The 18,246-nt window shown below is 43.4% G+C and overlaps 1 pseudogene across 1 annotated transcript; it reads left to right on the top strand.

The window, feature by feature from the left end:
* The first annotated feature begins 13,243 nt into the window (after positions 1-13,243).
* LOC308512351 (regulatory factor X-associated protein-like) lies at positions 13,244-14,541 on the top strand (annotated as a pseudogene). Its single transcript has 3 exons — positions 13,244-13,389; positions 13,527-13,635; positions 14,074-14,541. The product of its transcript is annotated as a regulatory factor X-associated protein-like (transcript).
* The last annotated feature ends 3,705 nt before the right edge of the window (positions 14,542-18,246 follow it).

Below are 18,246 nucleotides of genomic sequence, written 5' to 3'. Positions count from 1 at the left end.
CCAGGAATCAAACCTGGGATGTCTTGGTTCCTGGGTCAGTGCTCAACCACTGAGCCATGCCAGTCAGAAGATACACTTTGTATCTTTTGAGTGACAGGCTCATCTGGGCTTCAAGGCTACCTTATGTTTAGGCCCTATTTGTTCTTTTTGCAACACATTCTCAAGTTTCCCAGGGTCTGTAAGAAAAATCTCTTTTCTATGCCAATAGTTATAAAACAACTGTGATTCTATTTCTATTATGTGCCCTTCCCCCATCAGTTAGTCCACCTGAAGCTTCCCCACACCAACTACCTCCAATGAGAGCACACCCAAAACCCTTTTCTTTGTTCCACTATTAAAGCTTTCCCACTATTAAAGTTTCCCAGTACACAAGTGATGGTGGCTGACTCTGCTATGGTGAGTTCCTAATAAATAGCATCGCCTTTACTTGTTCTCACTTGGGTAGTCTTTGCTTATTTCCACAAGACCCTGATTATCTTCATCGTCAGTATCTTCTAGTTTTACTTCTTTGCTGTTCAACACTTGTTGTGGGAACGACTGTTTCCCTAACGTCTTAGACCAGTGGTTCTCAACCTTCCTAATGCCACAACCCTTTAATACAGTTTCTCATGTTGTGGTGACCCCCAACCATAAAATTATTTTCATTGCTACTTCATAACTGTAATTTTGCTACTGTTATGAATCATAATGTAAATATCTGATATGCAGGATGTATTTTCATTGTTACAAATTGAACATAATTAAAGCATAGTGATTAACCACAAAAACAATATGTAATTATATGTGTGTTTTCCGATGATCTTAGGCAACCTCTGTGAAAGGGTCGTTCGACCCCCAAAGGGGTGGTGACCCACAGTTTGAACCATTGTTTTAGACCATGGATACTCAGTGCCCAGCTGCCTTCATAGTCCAGGGAGCATTTCTGAGACTCCTTTGGCTTTTGCCAAAGGATGAATAATTATAAAGGTGGTTGAGAGGAAAGCCTAGGTCCTGGGATTCCCCCCTTCACTTTTTTAAAAAAAAATTATTTTCTTATTATTTTAATGCATTTTTATTAATTTCAGAGAGGAAGAGAGGGATAGAAACATCAATGATCCACTGTCTCCTTCACACTCCCTACTGAGGATTGAGCCTGAAACCCAGGCACATGCCTTAACTGGGAAGCCACCCTGACCTCCTGGTTCATAGGTCGACCCTCAAACACTGAGCCACACCAGCTGGCCCCCCTTCACTTTTAATTAGGTTTATTTCTTCCACTCTACTAATATTATAGCTATTTTTTTAAAAAAAGAAAACTGAGGGATTTTTTTTGTGGGTTTTTGTTTCTTTTTTGTCATTTGCTGTGACTCGGGTGTGCATCACCTTCTTTCTGTAAGGTAAGGTGTACCCCTGTCTCCATTCCTGAGCTGAGCTTGAAGTCTGCCCCCTTTTCGTGATTCATATTATTGGTCCACCTGAAGCAGGAGGCTCTGTAAACACTAGCAGGGGGCAAGAGCAAAATGGCTGCTTTGGTGAAGATAGAGAAAGGAGACAACTAGTTTGAAGAAAATGAATTTCCAGATCCTCAACTTCTGTATGTGCTTTTTCTCTCTCTCTGTCTCTCTCTGTCTCTCTCTGTCTCTCTCTGTCTCTCTCTCTCTCTCTCTCTCTCTCTCTCTCTCTCTCTCTTTTTAAGTGGATATCAGTAGACTTTTAAAAAAATTGTTATTGATTTTTAGAGAAAGAGGAAAGGAGAATGAGAAACATTGATGCAACAGCAAAAAATCGATAGGCTGCCTCCTGCACACCCCCTACCAGGGATCAAGCCTGCAACCTGGGCATGGGCCCTGACCAGGAATTGAACCGGCAGCCTTTCCATGCATGGGACGACCCCAACCAACTGAGCCACACCAGCCAGGGCTGTAAAGGCTTTTTCTTAAGCTAGATCTGCCGGAGAACTTGGCTGGAGTCTAGGCATGATGCTGGTTCTCAGTGCTTTACAGGTCCTACCTTTCCAGCTCCCCTTTAAGTCCACTCTCCTCCCACTGACAGAACATGCTGTGGGGCATTGCTAGAGGGACAGGAAGGCTCCAGGGCAGGGGAAGGAGACACCTGGAAACAGCTATCAAGGAACTGAATGACTCAAATGATAGAGTAACACATCCTTTGTAAGCTAGATGCTTCCAAATTCTTTGCTTTCAACAAAATCGAAGGAGGATATTCGAAGAAGTTGACAGTCAAATTGCATTAAAACCAGCATTTGATGATTAATAACTACTGTATGTAGTTTTTGGCATGTACCTCAGAAAGAGTTCAAATAATTGAATGATACCACTATCATAAAACCCCTTCCATTCCATCTACTTGTTTATGCTATATAAGATGTCAATGTCAAATAAAAATAAATCCAACTTGGTCCTGGTATGGCTCAGTGGTTGAGAATGGACCCATGATCCCCAGTAGGGGCCGTGCAGGAGGCAGCCAATCAATGATTCTCTCTCATCATTGATGTTCCTATCTCCCCCTCTCCCTTCCTTTCTGAAATCAATTTATAAAACACTTAAAACAAAACAAAAAACCCTCAGTCCCTCATGGAAGATCATTAACCCTCTCGGTGCCTTTCCTCCCTTGGAAAGTGAATAAATGTTTTGCTCAGTTACTCTTCCCTGTGAATTCTTTGACGACCCCTGGCTTCAGTTGAGAAAACGATCAGAGCCCACCTAACACATTACACTGACTTTGTTCACTGGGATGAGAGGTTCATATCCACAATAAGTGGTATAAGGTGGTAGATGGTTGGGGGTGGGGAGGGAGGGATCTAGGACATAAGGCAGGGATAAATACAGTGCATGCCTCCTTCACTTAGCATTTGCTGCAAATCCTCCCAGCGTGTAATATACCATACAGCCACAAACCAGCTTGCAGGTCTTTATCTCTTGTATAGAACAGGAGGTGACTTCCAGGCTTCACTCTCTTCAGTGTACTAGATCCAGACATTTAGTGTAATATCCTGTTTTCTTTATTTTATTTTATTTTTACTTAACATTGGTTTTAGGAAGAATCTTTGCTACCTAGAATCTTCCGTCTTTATTTAAAAGCAACACTGGATAATGGCTTTATGCCACCGAAGAAAAAAAAGTTGGAACAACTATAAACAGAAATGCCAAATCACTGATGGTTATTGTTGCTGCTTCAAATCAGTATAAAATTAATGCCCAGAAAGCCCACTCTTTCATGTTGAATACTTGGTGTGGGGGAGAGGGGAAGGGGAACCTTTTCTTAAAATGAAAATAATTACTGCTCTTTTAAAATCTCTTGATCACTGAACGTGAGACCCTTCTGATGTGATTTGAGAAGCTGTGTAAGTATAGGCAGAGTTATTTGCCTGTTTACTCTTTGGGGAGATTGTTTGGGGGAAAATTGATAGGTCTAATTACTATTTACCTCCTTGTTATGCTGCAGTAAAAGTTTTAAATTCACGTTGCATGTTTGCTTTTGACGTATCCCTTTGTGAAATGAGCACTGTGGGGCTCTGGAGAAATGCAGCATGTACCCTCCCTCCCTCCCTCCCTTCCCTCAGCAGAAATGTGTCAATAAATCGTGAGTTCAAACAACTACCTTTTTTAAAAAACCACAAAATGCTGATTCAGTGCAAAATTAATGCGAATGTTTCCAAAGTGGATTTCTGATATTTGTAAATGTTTTTCTTTATTAGGTAAGAATGTATGACCATTAAAGTCATTAGGATTATATTGTTTTTTAAAAAAAGAAGCTGGGCAGGACTGTAATCCAGCATCTTTATTGAATTGGAAAGACTGATAAAACCTTTTGGAAGGATTGGGAGATGTGTCTGGAAAAGCACTTGGAAAATATACAAGCAAGATATCTCATGGCATATTAAAAGAAAAAAGTAATAGCGAAGGAGGAGGAGGAGGAGGAGGAGCAGGGAGAGGAAGAGGGGGTAGTGGAGGAGGAGGATAAGAAGACCTGAACAGCTAAATAAAATGTGGGATCCTGATTGGATCCTGGACCAAAGAAAGGAAAATGGGTAATATTAGAATATGGGCTTAGAGTAGATTAAAGTATTGTATCAGTGTTAATTCCCAGGATTTGATCAGTATGCTATAGTATGTAAAATATGAACATTAGAGGAAGCTGGGTAAAAGATATATGGGAACTCTGCTATTTTTGCAACTTTGTGGTAAGTCTAAAAGTTGCTTGTTTGTTTTTTAATCCTCACCAGAGGATATCTTTTCCATTGATTTTTAGAGAGTGGAAGGGAGGGAGAATGGGGAGAGAGAGAAACATAGATGTGAGAAACTATTAACGTAAAAACCATTGAAACCTGTAGAGAATTTTTGTGAGTTTATTTGAGCCATACCTTGTTTTTATAAATTTACCATCAAAAGGAAAATACATAAGTGGGTTACATGAAATTCATTTGTGATAGATTAAGGAGGTGGGATAAAGCAAAGCGGGGAAACCTCTGGGATAGGATAAAAAGTGAAATGATAGACATATGCTTCTTTTACACAGATGCATACAGGATAGTTTAACATAATTAACAGTTGATGATTAACTTGATAACAGTAACAATGAGGGAATGTCCTGGTGCCATTTGTTGTGCCCTGAGGGGTCCGGAAAGAAAGGGAAGTTACAAGTTACCCAGACATCTCACAGATATGTTATCTTAGAAGCAAAAAGACAAATGGGCTCAGTAAAGATCTAAGTTGATCTTTGTCCTGGAAAATACTGGCCTGGGACGTGACTACCCACTATAACCTGTTTGTAGTTAAATATTTAATTTTCAGACCATCTTTTGTGGTTATTTTAGGTCCCTGAGTTTGCAAGACTGCCATGCAGGCCTCCCCTGAGCTTGTCAGGTTAGCATGTGGCCCCTTTCGTCCACAAGACACATCAGTTGGTTACCTCCCACTCATGCCCGACCAGGCCAGGGATCAACTGTGCAACCAAGGTACATACCTTTAGCTGGGAATCGAACCCGAGACCCTTTGGTCTGTAGGCTGGTGCTCTAACCACTGAACACCCGGTCAGGGCAAGTCAAAGTATTTTTCAATACTAAGTATTCTTCATATCTAAAAAAATCATTGCCTACCTCAAGGTCTGAAGATTTACATTTAAGTTTACTTCTAAGAGTTTAGGTCTTTGCTCCATTTTGAGTCCATATATTCTTTTTTTTTTTTTTTTAATATATTTTATTGATTTTTTACAGAGAAGAAGGAAGAGGGAAGGGAGAGGGATAGAGAGTTAGAAACATCGATGAGAGAGAAACATCGATCAGCTGCCTCCTGCACACTCCCCACTGGGGATGTGCCTGCAACCAAGGTACATGCCCTTGGCCGGAATCAAACCTGGGACCCTTCAGTCCGCAGGCCGACGCTCTATCTACTGAGCCAAACCGGTTAGGGCCATATATTCTTATTTTATTTTATTATTTTAAATTCTCACCCGAGGATATTTTTCTATTGATTTTTTAAAATTCTTCATTGTTGAAAGTATTACATATATCTCCTTTTCCCCCTCATTAACCTCTCCCTGCCCACTCCTACCCCCCAGCACAAGCCTTCATCCTCCCCACTGTCTGTGTCCATTGGTTTTGCTTATATGCGTGCATACAAGTCCTTTGGTTGATCTCTTATCCCCAGCCCCTCCCAACTTCCCCTGTAGAGTCCATTTTTAAGTAAAGAAAATGGAATGTTGAGAGGAGGAAGGATCAAGTAGGGGGTCCAACATCATTTTTTTTTTAAACATATCTATCTAATGGTCCCCCTACTATTCATTCCCCCACTGAATTGTCTTACCACCCTTGTGGAAGGTCAATTGACCTATATTTTTCTTAAACTTTTTAATGTCTCTATTTAACTGTGCAATGTTTCCTACTAGACCTGGATTGAAATAGTAACTAGTACCAGACGTGGTCTCAGGAAGCTTCTTGAAAATGAGATTCTGGAATTAAGTTGCTAACATTTGAGGAGCAGTGCTAACCCCCTTCTTGGAGGACAGTGAGCACTAGTAATCCACAGCATATTGTGGCTTCATGATCACTCAGATATAAGTAGGAGCCTAGGGTGGTGCCCAGGTTGAAGGCATTGAGGAATAAGATTACTATGGCATTTCGTTGCTGTGCTGACCATGTACATCGTAAAGATTTGGGGGCCCGATGGTGATTTCTGGTATCCCAAAGGGTAAGTTGCATGCTTGATTCAGAAATTTAGTGAAATATCAGACAACCTCCATGGCAGCTTTGAAGCTGCAGAGCCAATAGAGCTAAACGTCAAGCACCGGGGTTAAATTTAATGATTGCAGAGTTCTAACAAAACTGATACTCAATCCTTTCAGGATCTCTTTTGTGAAAGCAAAAGTACTTGTGAGCAAGAGGTAGACCCTGAGATAGGATAAGGCTCATTTTGGCAGACACAAATAAGGTCAAGAACTTCGAAATACTAAATAACCACCCATCCCCACCCCCAAACCTTTTTTCCTTGACCGAGGGCTGTTTGAAAAAACAAACAAACAAAAAAACAGTCTTCCCCACATAAAATTCTTTTAATGACTATACCTTGTGCTGTAGATCACGACAATTCTGGGTCCCCTCCACCATCCTTCATTTTTTCTAGTCCCTCAATAAGAAGTAGATCCAACATAAATGTCTTAGTTTGCTCAAGCTGTTGTAACAGAGTACCACAGACTGGGTGCCGTAAACAACAGAATTTATTACCTTACATTTCTGGAGGCTAGAAGTCCAAGATCAAGATATTGGCAGGGTATGTTCCTTCCGATGACTGTGAGAAAAAATCTCTTCCATGCCTCTCACCTAAGCTTCTGGTTGGTTTTTGGCAGTCCTTGGTGTCCCTTGGCTTGTAGAAATGTAGGCCTGATTTCTACCTTCTTGTTAACATGGTGTTCTCCCCGTGTGCATGTTCCCTTTTCTGTTGGGGTCCAGCCCCAACAGGTCCAGGGGTTCCCAAAGGTGTGGACGGAGTCGGCGAAGAAGGAAGGACACAGAGGCAGCGTTCAGTTGATCAGCAGCCTACTCAGGTTCGCTAGCCAGGTTCTGTAGCCAAGTTCTCCAGCCAGGTTCTGTCTTTATTCTCCTGTTACATCTGTATTTATACCAGTTGATTTTAATCCTATCCATTCTATTCCAAAGGTTAGGGCGTTTGTTATCTCCATTCCAAGGTCACTACTCTATTGCTCTGTTAAGCTACAAGGAAGTAACTGAAGGAGATTATCCTAAGTAAAGATTATGTAGCTTAAGCATGATTGTTCATCGTTAAAGTGATTAACTACCTGTGTGGCACTTAGTTAAGGGGTTTTATTGATTCCCTTCCTTAGTCCTGTTAATCCCTAACTCCAGGGAAAAATCCCCACCTGGGGAAACAACCTTTCTTGGAGAGGTGACCTTGGTTAAAACACATAGCGCTAAGAAGGAGAGCAAACATATTAAGAACAGCATGCCATATACACCAGGTCCCTTGAAACATATGCTGTGCAGATGTTTCTTCCCTGCAGCCACTGTGTCAAGCAGCAAGGATGGACCGGCTTCTGGCACTTTTCATAAGAACATCAGCCAAATTTTATTAGAGCCCACACTAATGGCCTTATTTTGACTTGATTACCTCTGTTAAGACCCTATTTCTAAATAAGGTTACTTCCTGAGGTAACGAGGATTAGGACTTCAACACATGAAATTTGGGGGAGGCACAATTCAACCTAAAATGATAACTCAGACAGAGAAATATAAGACTTTACCCAGGAGGAGATAGACTATACATGAAGAAAAAAATTGCAGATCTCAGCAATTTGTATGGGCAGGAATCTGAGGAACAGGTATATGTTTGGATTCCAAAGGTGTTACACCGGTGATGATAAATATGAGATTTGATTAGGTCAAAGTTATCAGTTGGGAGCGCTCCCCTGGGGATCAGAATTTAATGTGTTGACTCAAGCACCTCGAAGAAGCATAAATGTTCTCCTAAGTTGGCTAATGGAATATTGAGCCCAAATCATTGCCCACCAATTTGAGCTGGCTGAACTTTCCTGACGTGGTGCAGAGGAAGGAGTCTAAAGTCTCAGAGAAACGACACTCAAGCATGAGGGCATGAATCGGCCCACACACCTCCCTGGGAGAGCCTGTAGAACAAGCTCTACACCAACACATTTCAGAATGCATTTGTAAGGCAGACACTGTTATGCCCAGATTTCAAGATCCCCCAGAGGACACCACCAGGGAGTGCCGAATCCAATGCAAAAGCATAGAGTCTTTATTCAAGCTGAGCTTGGTCCCTCTGCCTCCACCAGTGCAGCGGTAAGATGCGAGAGAGCCCCGAGTCCCAAGAGAACAAAGAATTTATAGGGCTTGGGGTTGGGGGGGTGAGGGCTCACTCAGACCACTGAATTGGGCCGATTCTGGTTAGTTGGGTGAGGGCCGGGGGCTAGTGACATAAGGGCAGGGTGCAGCTAGGGTCTGGTTACACAAAGACCGGCGGGGGGGGGGGGGGGGGGGAGCTAGCATACTTTTGGCCTTGGGCTAGTTTCCCTTGCTTTCCCATTGGCTGAGATGAGGGCAGGCTGAGTAACTGATACATTCTGTGGCTTTCCTGGGAGAGGAGTTAGGGACACAGCTATCAGTTCCGTTCTGTCCTTTCAACACCAGCATCCTTTTAACACTCTGGTGACAGTGAAGGATGTTGCTAAGAAATTGAGTTCTCTCATCTCAAAATGGAATAAAGGGGTCCAGAAGTGGAAGAGGCATGGCAATCCTTAGACCTCAGTGACAAGGTGAATACAATTACCAGAATAGCCCAGAGGGATGAGGTAGTAATTAGAATGTGTAACCTGTAGAAATATGTAACAATGTAGAATTTGTAACAAGGCCTTAGAAATTAAATACAAGGGAAACCTACCAAGCTGTTTCTTGACATAATCAGACAAGGATTCCAGGTCTGGTGGGCAGAAACCTAACATAAGTCACTGAAGTGGGAATTCATAGCCTCTTATGCAGTTTCTAGAAGTAAACTAGTTCACAGACGTGGAGCTATAAAGGACCCTGCCACAGGATGCCCACAGGTATGTTTTCCCAGAGACAAGTCAGGCACTTACCAGTCTGACTGTAACTTGGGAAAAGCTAAATATCTTTTAGCGTTATTTAATACTAAAGGCCCGGTGCACGGAATTCGTGCACGGGTGCAGTCCCTAGGCCTGGCTGGTGATTGAAGTGCGAGCGCCTGGCCTGAAAGGGAGGTCCCAGCTGACCTCTGGACCCTGAGCAGCACCTGGGCACCTGGGCCGCCACGCACCCCCTCTCTGACTGAGTCACAGTGTCTGAGTCCCCACACAGAGATGCGATGAATGCAGCTGGATGCCGCAGGCCGGGGCACAGCATGGGCCTCTGGGCTACCTAGCAGAGCTGCACGAAAGCCTGGAGGGCAGCACAGTCTCTCCTGGCCAGCCTCACAGACCAGCTCCTGTGCGAATCCACAGGGAGCCCAACAGGCTCCTGCGGTCTCAGTGGCTGCAGTCTGGCTCACAAGGAAGGGGCTGTGTGGATGTGGGGTGGGCTCCTCATGGGCACCCAGCACCTGAGTGCAGGGGCTTCCCCAGTGCGCAAACCCTGGTGTTCTGGGGGAGGGTAGTAGGGGGAGTGCGAGTGAGCTCAGCGGACACCCCGAATTCCCACAGCACCTCCGTCCCCATCACTCCCTCTCCCAGGTAGCCAGCGAGAGGTCACAGCCCCCCGCCTGGGTGCTGCGGGAGGTTGGTCATCACCACCCATCCCCAGTTCCTTGTCCCAGCCCAGTGCCTGGCCCTGATTGAGCGATCAGGACATCCCCCAAGGCTCCTGGACTGCGAGAAGGTGCAGGCCAGGCTGAGGATCCCCGCCCCCTTTCCCGAGTGCATGAATTTCGTGCACCAGGCCTCTAGTATTATATAAACCGCTGTGTCACCCAGCTGGTGTGGCTCAGTGGTTGAGCATTGACCTATGAACTAGGCAGTCATGGTTCAATTCCCAGTCAGGGTACATGCCCACATTGTGGGCTCCATCTTCAGTCAGGGGAGTGTAGGAGGCAACCAATCAATAATTTTCTGTCATCATTGATGTATCTCTCTCTCTCTCCGTCTCTGAAATCAATAAAAATATATCAAAAAGTTGCCGAAACCGGTTTGGCTCAGTGGATAGAGCGTCGGCCTGCGGACTGAAAGGTCCCAGGTTCGATTCCGGCCAAGGGCATGTACCTTGGTTTCGGGCACGTCCCCAGTGGGGAGTATGCAGGAGGCAGCTGGTCAATGTTTCTCTCTCATTGATGTTTCTAACTCTCTATCTCTCTCCTTTCCTCTCTGTAAAAACTCAATAAAATATGTTTAAAAAAAAATATATATATATATATCAAAAAGTAAAACACTGGGTCCATGTAGGTTTAAGAGTTGCAATTAAATTGCCCACATGAGTCAGAACTTTTTAGTAAATGCATGTACTACTTTGCTGCCTTCTCTTCATCTTACAAGGCTTTACATGGAGTTTTCTATGCCTAGAGTAGAAAAAAATGCTAACCTGACACCGAGTGAAAAATGAAGGCCATTGCTGGATAGCCCCACTTGGGGTGATTCTGAGAATGATTGAGGGATACCCTCCCAAGGGCAGAAATCTGGAAGATATATTTGATTGTGCACTTCATATAAAAAAAGAGGTAACTTGAGATATGTATCTAAACTGATTCATGGATTGTGACTAATGTTCACTAGTTATGCAGAGACTTGATAAGAAGAGAATTAGAAGATTGAGAACAGAGGCTAGGGGAGAGCCAGTAGGATGGACTTCTCAGAATGGGTATAGAGTGTCATGTAAGTGCCACCAGAGGGCATCTACTCTGAGGAAAAGAGCTCAGGTAGACAGATGGCCGAAGTGGGATAAGACTCTAGTGCCATTGGCATAAGGGTGACTGTATTTTGCATATGAGAAAGACATGACTTTTGATTGTCCAGAAGGCATAGTGTTATGGACTGAATAGTGTTCCACTAAAATCATACGTTGAAGCCCTAACCCTCATAACTCCAGAATATAACTGTATTTGGAAATAGAGTTTTTAAAGAGGTAATTAAGTTAAAATGAAGATGTTGGGATGGGCCCTCACTCAATGTGATTGGTGTTCTTATAAGAAGAGGCGATCCTAGCGATATGACACAGAGAAGAGGCCTTGTGAGGACACAGTGAGAATATAGCCATATGCAAGCAAAGGAGGGAGGCCTCAGAACTAAACTTGCCAACAATCTTGATCTTGGACTTCTAGCCTTAAAACAGTGAGAAATAAATGTCTGTGTAGGAGACACCCAGGCTGTGGTATTTTGTCGGCAGCTCTAGCAAACTAATATGCATGGGTGTGACAGCGTCATCTTCCCTTCACCAGGCTGAGACTGTGACTACCGCCACTACCAGCCAGCGATGAGCCCAAGTGTGGTCCCATCCCCTGGGAAACCGGCCAGCACTGTGACAGATTGGTGACACCGAATCCCTTCCATCACGAAGGGACTGAGGCAGGCTGGCAAGAAGCTAGGGAAATTCCTTGACAAGTAGACTAAGGGAAACTGAGACAAAATAATTAAACAAGGTCCAATGATTGGAGCAATTTATAGTCAGCTAAGGAATCACAAGGTTTTATCTTCCCTAACCAAGGATGCGTAGGAACAAATGGTTTACAGGGTCCAGACCATCCCAGGACAACGGCCTCAGGGAGGTTCTTGATGACATTCTTTTATGACCGTCTTTAAAAATGAAACTAACCAGGAAATAGCCCCAACTCCCCTATATGCACATTTTAATCAATTAACATATTGAAGGACACGCCTGAAAAACAAATGAGTATTCTGATAACACCCTCCCCTGGGATCTCCCCTGGGATTCCGGCCGGCCCAGGAAAGATAAAGAGCCTCAACACAAAGGACCCACGGCACACTCTCGCTAGAGCATGTGGCAAAGTTCAGTGTTGGTAAGATCTATGATTCATGTGAGTCTGTTTTGACAATCCAACTATGTATACTCTAGGAGGCTCATCTGTTTTCCAGCTATGAAGAGTGAATCTGGAAGTTTAAGGGTTAAAGTGGGAGTGCCTCTCTCACTACTCTACCTAAAGACTCAAGGAAGGATATTTTGCTTCCTGTCTGTAATTCTTGGGGTTCGTGGATTTAGAGGTCCTAGCTCCCAGAAGAGGAATGTGTTTCCCAGGAAACAGAGTCCACATGGAAGCTGGGGCTTCCCTCCGATGACTTTGAGTTTCTCATGCCACTGAGCCATCAGGTAGAGAAGCTGGTCACTCTGTTGGCCAGACTGGTCAGTCCTGATCACCAGGAGGAAATTGGAAGTGGAAGCAAGGAAGACCACGTCCAGAACCCAGGACTCAGGCGATGCCTTTCAGTACTGCCACAGCCAAGGATAGTAATGGTTAAGGGGAAACTGTGGAAACTGGATAAAGATAGACTTCCTAAAGGATGGGCCACCCCACCAGGTACAAGACTGTCTAAAAAGAGGTGCTGGCAGACCTAAGGAGGTTATAAAGTGGGTGGTGGAAGAAAGAAGATATGATTATCAACTTAGCTTTAGAACACAGCGGTGGAGAAATTAGTCAATACATTTTATGTTAATGATTTTTCTCCCTTCTTTGTCCCCTTCTCCCCCTCACCACCCCAACAACTTATGGAACTTGCCCATGCCTTTCCCAACCCCCGACCCCCAAGTGTAGTTTCCTTTCCTCTCTCAAGCTCCAAGGGCCCTTTTTTTGCCTCTGTAACTTATTTCCTGAGCCCATTTCTTCTATGACTCACTTCTTTTACCTCTGTAACTATATATATATGTATATATATATATATATATATGTGTGTGTGTGTGTGTGTGTGTGTGTGTGTGTGTGTGTGTTGATTTCAGAGAGGAAGGGAGAGGGAGAGATAGAAACATCAATGATGAGAGAGAATCATTGATCGGCTGCCTCCTGCACATCCCTGGGGATTGAGCCTGCAACCCAGGCATGTGCCCTGACGGGGAATCAAACCGTGACCATCTGGTTCATAAGTTGATGCTCAGCCACTGAGCCATGCTGGCCGAGCAATACACTTTCTCTCTTTAAAATAAAAAGAGAGTGTGTTTGGTTTCAGGTTGGGAGTGTGACGGAACTGAAATCATCCCATGATAATGTGGTTAATGGGACTTTGTGTGTCTCGGGTGTCTTAGAACAAATTTCTCATTTGTCCAAGGATGCGTGTAAAAAGAGGTGTAAAAAGTGTGGAGAATGGGACGTTGGAACCCGAGGGTGCTGAAAAGCTGGGTCGTGGACCCCCGCCGGGTCTCAGCACCGCGGAGGTGCCGGGTGTGGCGGAGGGCGCGGCCGGTTGCAGCCTGTGGTGCGCTCCGCCCCTGGCTCCAGCCCAAGGCCAGGCTAGGGCCTCGCAGCTCACCTTCCTGGTGATGCGTCCCTGCGGCGGGCTCCTTCCTGCGGGGCAGCGCCGGGGTGGGTGAACCCCAGAGTATCCTTGCGAAGTGGCGGGGATGGAGAGGAGGAAGGGGGGCGGACGAAGCCGACCTGCTGGACACTGCGGACCCTCTGGCAGGAGGCGAGAGCACGGCTAGTTTGGAGGACCTGGAGTCGTGTAAGTGCCACCAGAGGCACTTACTTAATGACTTTCGATTGTCCAGAAGGCATTGCGTTATGGACTGAATAGTGTTCCACTAAAATCACATGTTGAAGCCCTAACCCTCATAACTTCAGAATATAACTGTATTTGGAAATAGGGTCTTTATTTATTTATTTTTTTAATATATTTTATTGATTTTTTACAGAGAGGAAGTGAGAGAGATAGAGAGTTAGAAACATCGATCAGCTGCCTCCTGCACATCTCCCACTGGGGATGTGCCCGCAACCCAGGTACATGCCCTTGACCGGAATCGAACCTGGGACCTTTCAGTCCACAAGCCGACGCTCTATCCACTGAGCCAAACCGGTTTCGGCTGGAAATAGGGTCTTTAAAGAGGTAATTAAGTTAAAATGAAGATGTTGGGATGGGCCCTCATCCCACTGGGTCGGGGAGGGGGGCGCGAAGGCGGCAGCAGGGGAGCCCAGAGGCGGGCCAGCGGCGGGGGGCAGCATGTGCAAGACCTGCACTTACGAGGGCTGCAGCGAAACCACGAGCCAGGTGGCCAAGCAACGCAAGCCGTGGATGTGCAAGAAACACCGCAACAAGATGGACAAGGACAAGGACAAAAAGAAGAAAAGTGACCAGGCCCTGAATTCCGGTGGAGCCGCCCCAGCTGGCAGTGTGGGGAACGTCAAACTGGAGGGAAGTGCAGATAGCATTCTCTCAATTGTTAAACAAAGAACAGGAGCTTTGGGGGATCGTCCTGCAAGACCTACACTTTTAGAGCAAGTGTTAAATGAAAAAAGATTGTCATTATTAGGAAGCCCAGAAGTGGTGCAGTTTTTACAGAAACAACAACAGCTATTAAATCAGCAAGTTTTGGAGCAAAGACAACAACAGTTTTCAGGAACATCAGTGTGAGGGACTTTATTAAGAAGCTCTACATGTTTTTTTTTATCTTATTGAAGTAGACAAAAATATTTTTATACTAAGATAAGTGGGGTAAGGTATGCCAGAACATAAGCAGTTATTTTCCTGTAAATATATGTGTGCATTTGGGGATAAATAGGAATTGCACTGTATGCAACTGATCCTTTCAGACCATCATAAATTTGAAGAAATCAGCTTATCTTTTCAAAATAACATTTAATTACAATGTGTTTTTAACAAAATGTTCTTCTGTCATTGTTACTGAAGATTTTGAAGCAGTTACTTTCTGTGAAAGTTATGAAGTTTTAATTGACATTAATCTTGGATCTAAGTCAGTGGTTCTCATCAAGGGGCAGATGGAAATGTTATGGGTATGTTTCACAGTGACTGTGAAACCTGCTGGCTTTTAGTGAATGAGCCAGGAATGCTACAGGTTCTGCAATATTTGGAATGGCCCTCTTAAGAAACACTGATATAGCTACCTGTGATGAAAAAATGTGTTGGGGTACTTTTTGCAGTTAAGACTAGAACTGTCAAAGAGGTAAGCATACTTTATATCTGTAGGGAAAGTTAAATTGTTAAATATCTGTGAAATTAGGGTATATATATATATATATATATCTGTTTTTAGTAATGTGCTAGTGAAACCTGAGAGGGATTAACAGTACACTGGAATGAATGCACCTCCACAAGTTCGCTTCTCTTTTTCATGTTACCTGTTAGTATTGATCTCTTTTAAAGCAGACACTATAGTGTGTTGAATTTGTGAACAGTATAGATGTAGTTCATCCTACCAGTGCCAGGACAAAATTATTTTTTTAATACTCATGTATTTTTCAAAAAGAGATCCTGAAAATAAGAATAACATTCCAGCATTTTGTCAATGTTTTTAAAAATTGAGCCATATTTGCCGAAACCGGTTTGGCTCAGTGGATAGAGCGTCGGCCTGCGGACTGAAAGGTCCTAGGTTTGATTCTGGTCAAGGGCATGTACCTGGGTTGCGGGCACATCCCCAGTAGGAGATGTGCAGGAGGCGGCTGATCGATGTTTCTCTCTCATCGATGTTTCTAACTCTCTATCTCTCTCCCTTCCTCTCTGTAAAAAATCAATAAAATATATTTTTAAAAAATATTGAGCTATATTTAAGACTGTGTTATTCCTAAATAATGTTCAAAGAATGACGCTAATATATATAGTTACTTTTTCCTTATATTTTTTTCCTAGGAAAACTTTTAAAAGGCAAAACTATCAATAAGAGTAACAAATTACAGTATGTCCAGTGTTAGGACAATAAATGTAGGTGGCTCAAGTTTAACTGCAAAAATGTGTTAGTTTCTTGGTTTTTAAGCTCTGAAATAGATAAGTTAAACTGAGTCACAGCTGTACCAAGAAGTACTTAAGGGGAGACAGAATCTTTTTGTTCATTTTTATATGCTTTAGACTTGCATATCTGTGCAAAAACACTTTTACCAAAATTATTCATTAAAGTTCACTTGTTGACCTTTGGGGGGAAAAAAGTGTGGAAAATGTGCTGTGTAGTTTCTGTTTGCCCCATGGGTCAACACCCTGTCCCTTTCCACCGTGTTCTGTGTATATGGGATTGGGTCATTATGGTCTACGTCAGTCGGTTTGCCCTTGGTTTCTGTATTAGTTTTGTAATGCTGCTATAACAAATTATCACAAATTTGATGGCTTAAAACAAGACACACTTGTTAGAAGTCTGAAACGAGTTTCACTAGGCGAAGATCAATGTGTTGGCTTGGCTGTATCTGTTTATTTGGCTTTTCTAGCTCCCCCATCCTTTCCTGGTTTGCCTTCAGCCTGCCCACATCATTACAAATATTTCCTTTAAAAAAATTGCTTTTATTTTACTTTGATTTTTTAAATGTTTCTATTGATTTCAGAGAGAGGAAGGAAGAGGGAGAGCGAGATAAACATCAACGATGAAAGAGAATCATTGATCGGCTACCTCCTGCATACCTCACACTGGGGATCGAGCTCAGTGTGCCATCTGCATTCCTTGGCTTATGGCCCTGGCTCCTGTCTTCAAATTCAGCAGCAGAGCATCTTCAGTCTCCTGCTTTCCCCCTCTTTCTCTCTCCCTTTCTCTGACACGCCTGCCTCTCTTTCACTCTCAAGGACCTTTATGATTACAGTGGGTCCACCTGGGCATTCCCCATCTCAAGATTCTTCATCACACCTGTAAGGTCTCTTGCTTTGTAAAGTAACATATTCACAAGTTTTAGGGATTAGAACATGGGCATCTTGGAGGGTCCTTACTGTGCCTAACGTCATTTCCGATTGGATTTGGCCAACTGGGGGGCACTGCTAGAGAGTTCAAAGCACGAGGAGAGGAAGTCTAAAGTATTTCTTTCTCTGGCTCCCTACCTGCTGGTCACTATGTCTCTTTCTGGAGGCCATGATTCCTATCTGCCAGCCCTCTCTTCCAGCTCCAGCTACATTCTTTGGGTTCTAATAACTATTTCCTCCCCTTGCCCTCTAAGGCCCAAAGGCTATGGCTTCTCCAGGCTCTTGCTAACCCTGAGAAGCTCCCCCATCCTTTCCTGGTTTGCCTTCACCCTGCCCACATCATTACAAATATTTCTTTTAAAAAAAAATAAATTGCTTTTATTTTACTTTGATTTTTTAAATGTTTTTATTGATTTCAGAGAGAGGAACGAAGAGGGAGAGCGAGATAAATAATAACGATGAAAGAGAATCATTGATCGGCTACCTCCTGCATACCTCACACTGGGGATCGGGCTCAAAACTCAGGCATGTGCCCTGCCTGGGAATCTAGCCCTGACCTCCTGGTTCATAGGTTCTCAACCACTGAGCAACACTGGCCAGGCTAAATCCTAATTTCAATTCCCTTGCCTCTCAAGAGTTCAAATGTAGACGATTATGTCACAATGAGATACCGCATCATACCCACTAGGATAACCTTATCATATCATAGAGAACAAAACAGAAAATAAGGATGGGGAGAACTTGAAACCCTTGTGCATTGCTGGTGGGAATGTAACATGATGCAGTGCTATGGAAACAGTTTGGAGGCTCCTCAAAAAGCTAAACATAGAATTCTCACATGATCCAGCAATTCTACTCCTAGGAATACACCCAAGAGGATTGAAAGCAAGGACTCAAATAGAAACTTGTACACCAATGTTCATAGAAGCACTATCCACATTAGATAGAAACAACCCAAGTATCTATCAATAGATGAATGGTTAAATAAAATGTTGTATATACCCAATGGAATATTATTTCACCTATAAAAGGAATGAAATTCTGACATATGCTATAACATGGATAAAACTTAAAACCATTTAAATAAATGGTTTTATTTAAATACAATAAATAATTTAAATAAATCAGACATAGAAGATAAATATCTGATTTCACTTATATGAGGCATGTAGAATAGGGAAATTCATAGAGACAGAAAGTATAATAGAGATTATCAGGAGAAAAATGAGGGGTGTATCAGAGGCTATTGTTTAATAGATGAAGAGTTTCAATTTGGAATGATGAGAAAGTTCTACAAAGGGACAGTGGTGATAGTTGTGATAGGGGGAAAGGGCATGTAATAAGAGTAGAGCCACAGTTGTTTAATAATTATTCACCTCACTAACTATAGATAAGAGGCTTTCTTACAGACCCTGGGAAACTGGAGGAGGAAACAAGGCTGTAAAA

This window comes from Myotis nattereri, assembly GCF_964212035.1.
Source record: "Myotis nattereri genome assembly, chromosome: 2".
In the NCBI taxonomy this organism is placed as follows: domain Eukaryota; kingdom Metazoa; phylum Chordata; class Mammalia; order Chiroptera; family Vespertilionidae; genus Myotis; species Myotis nattereri.
Note: the sequence above shows the minus strand (reverse complement) of the source record. Positions and strands in the feature narration are given on the sequence as shown.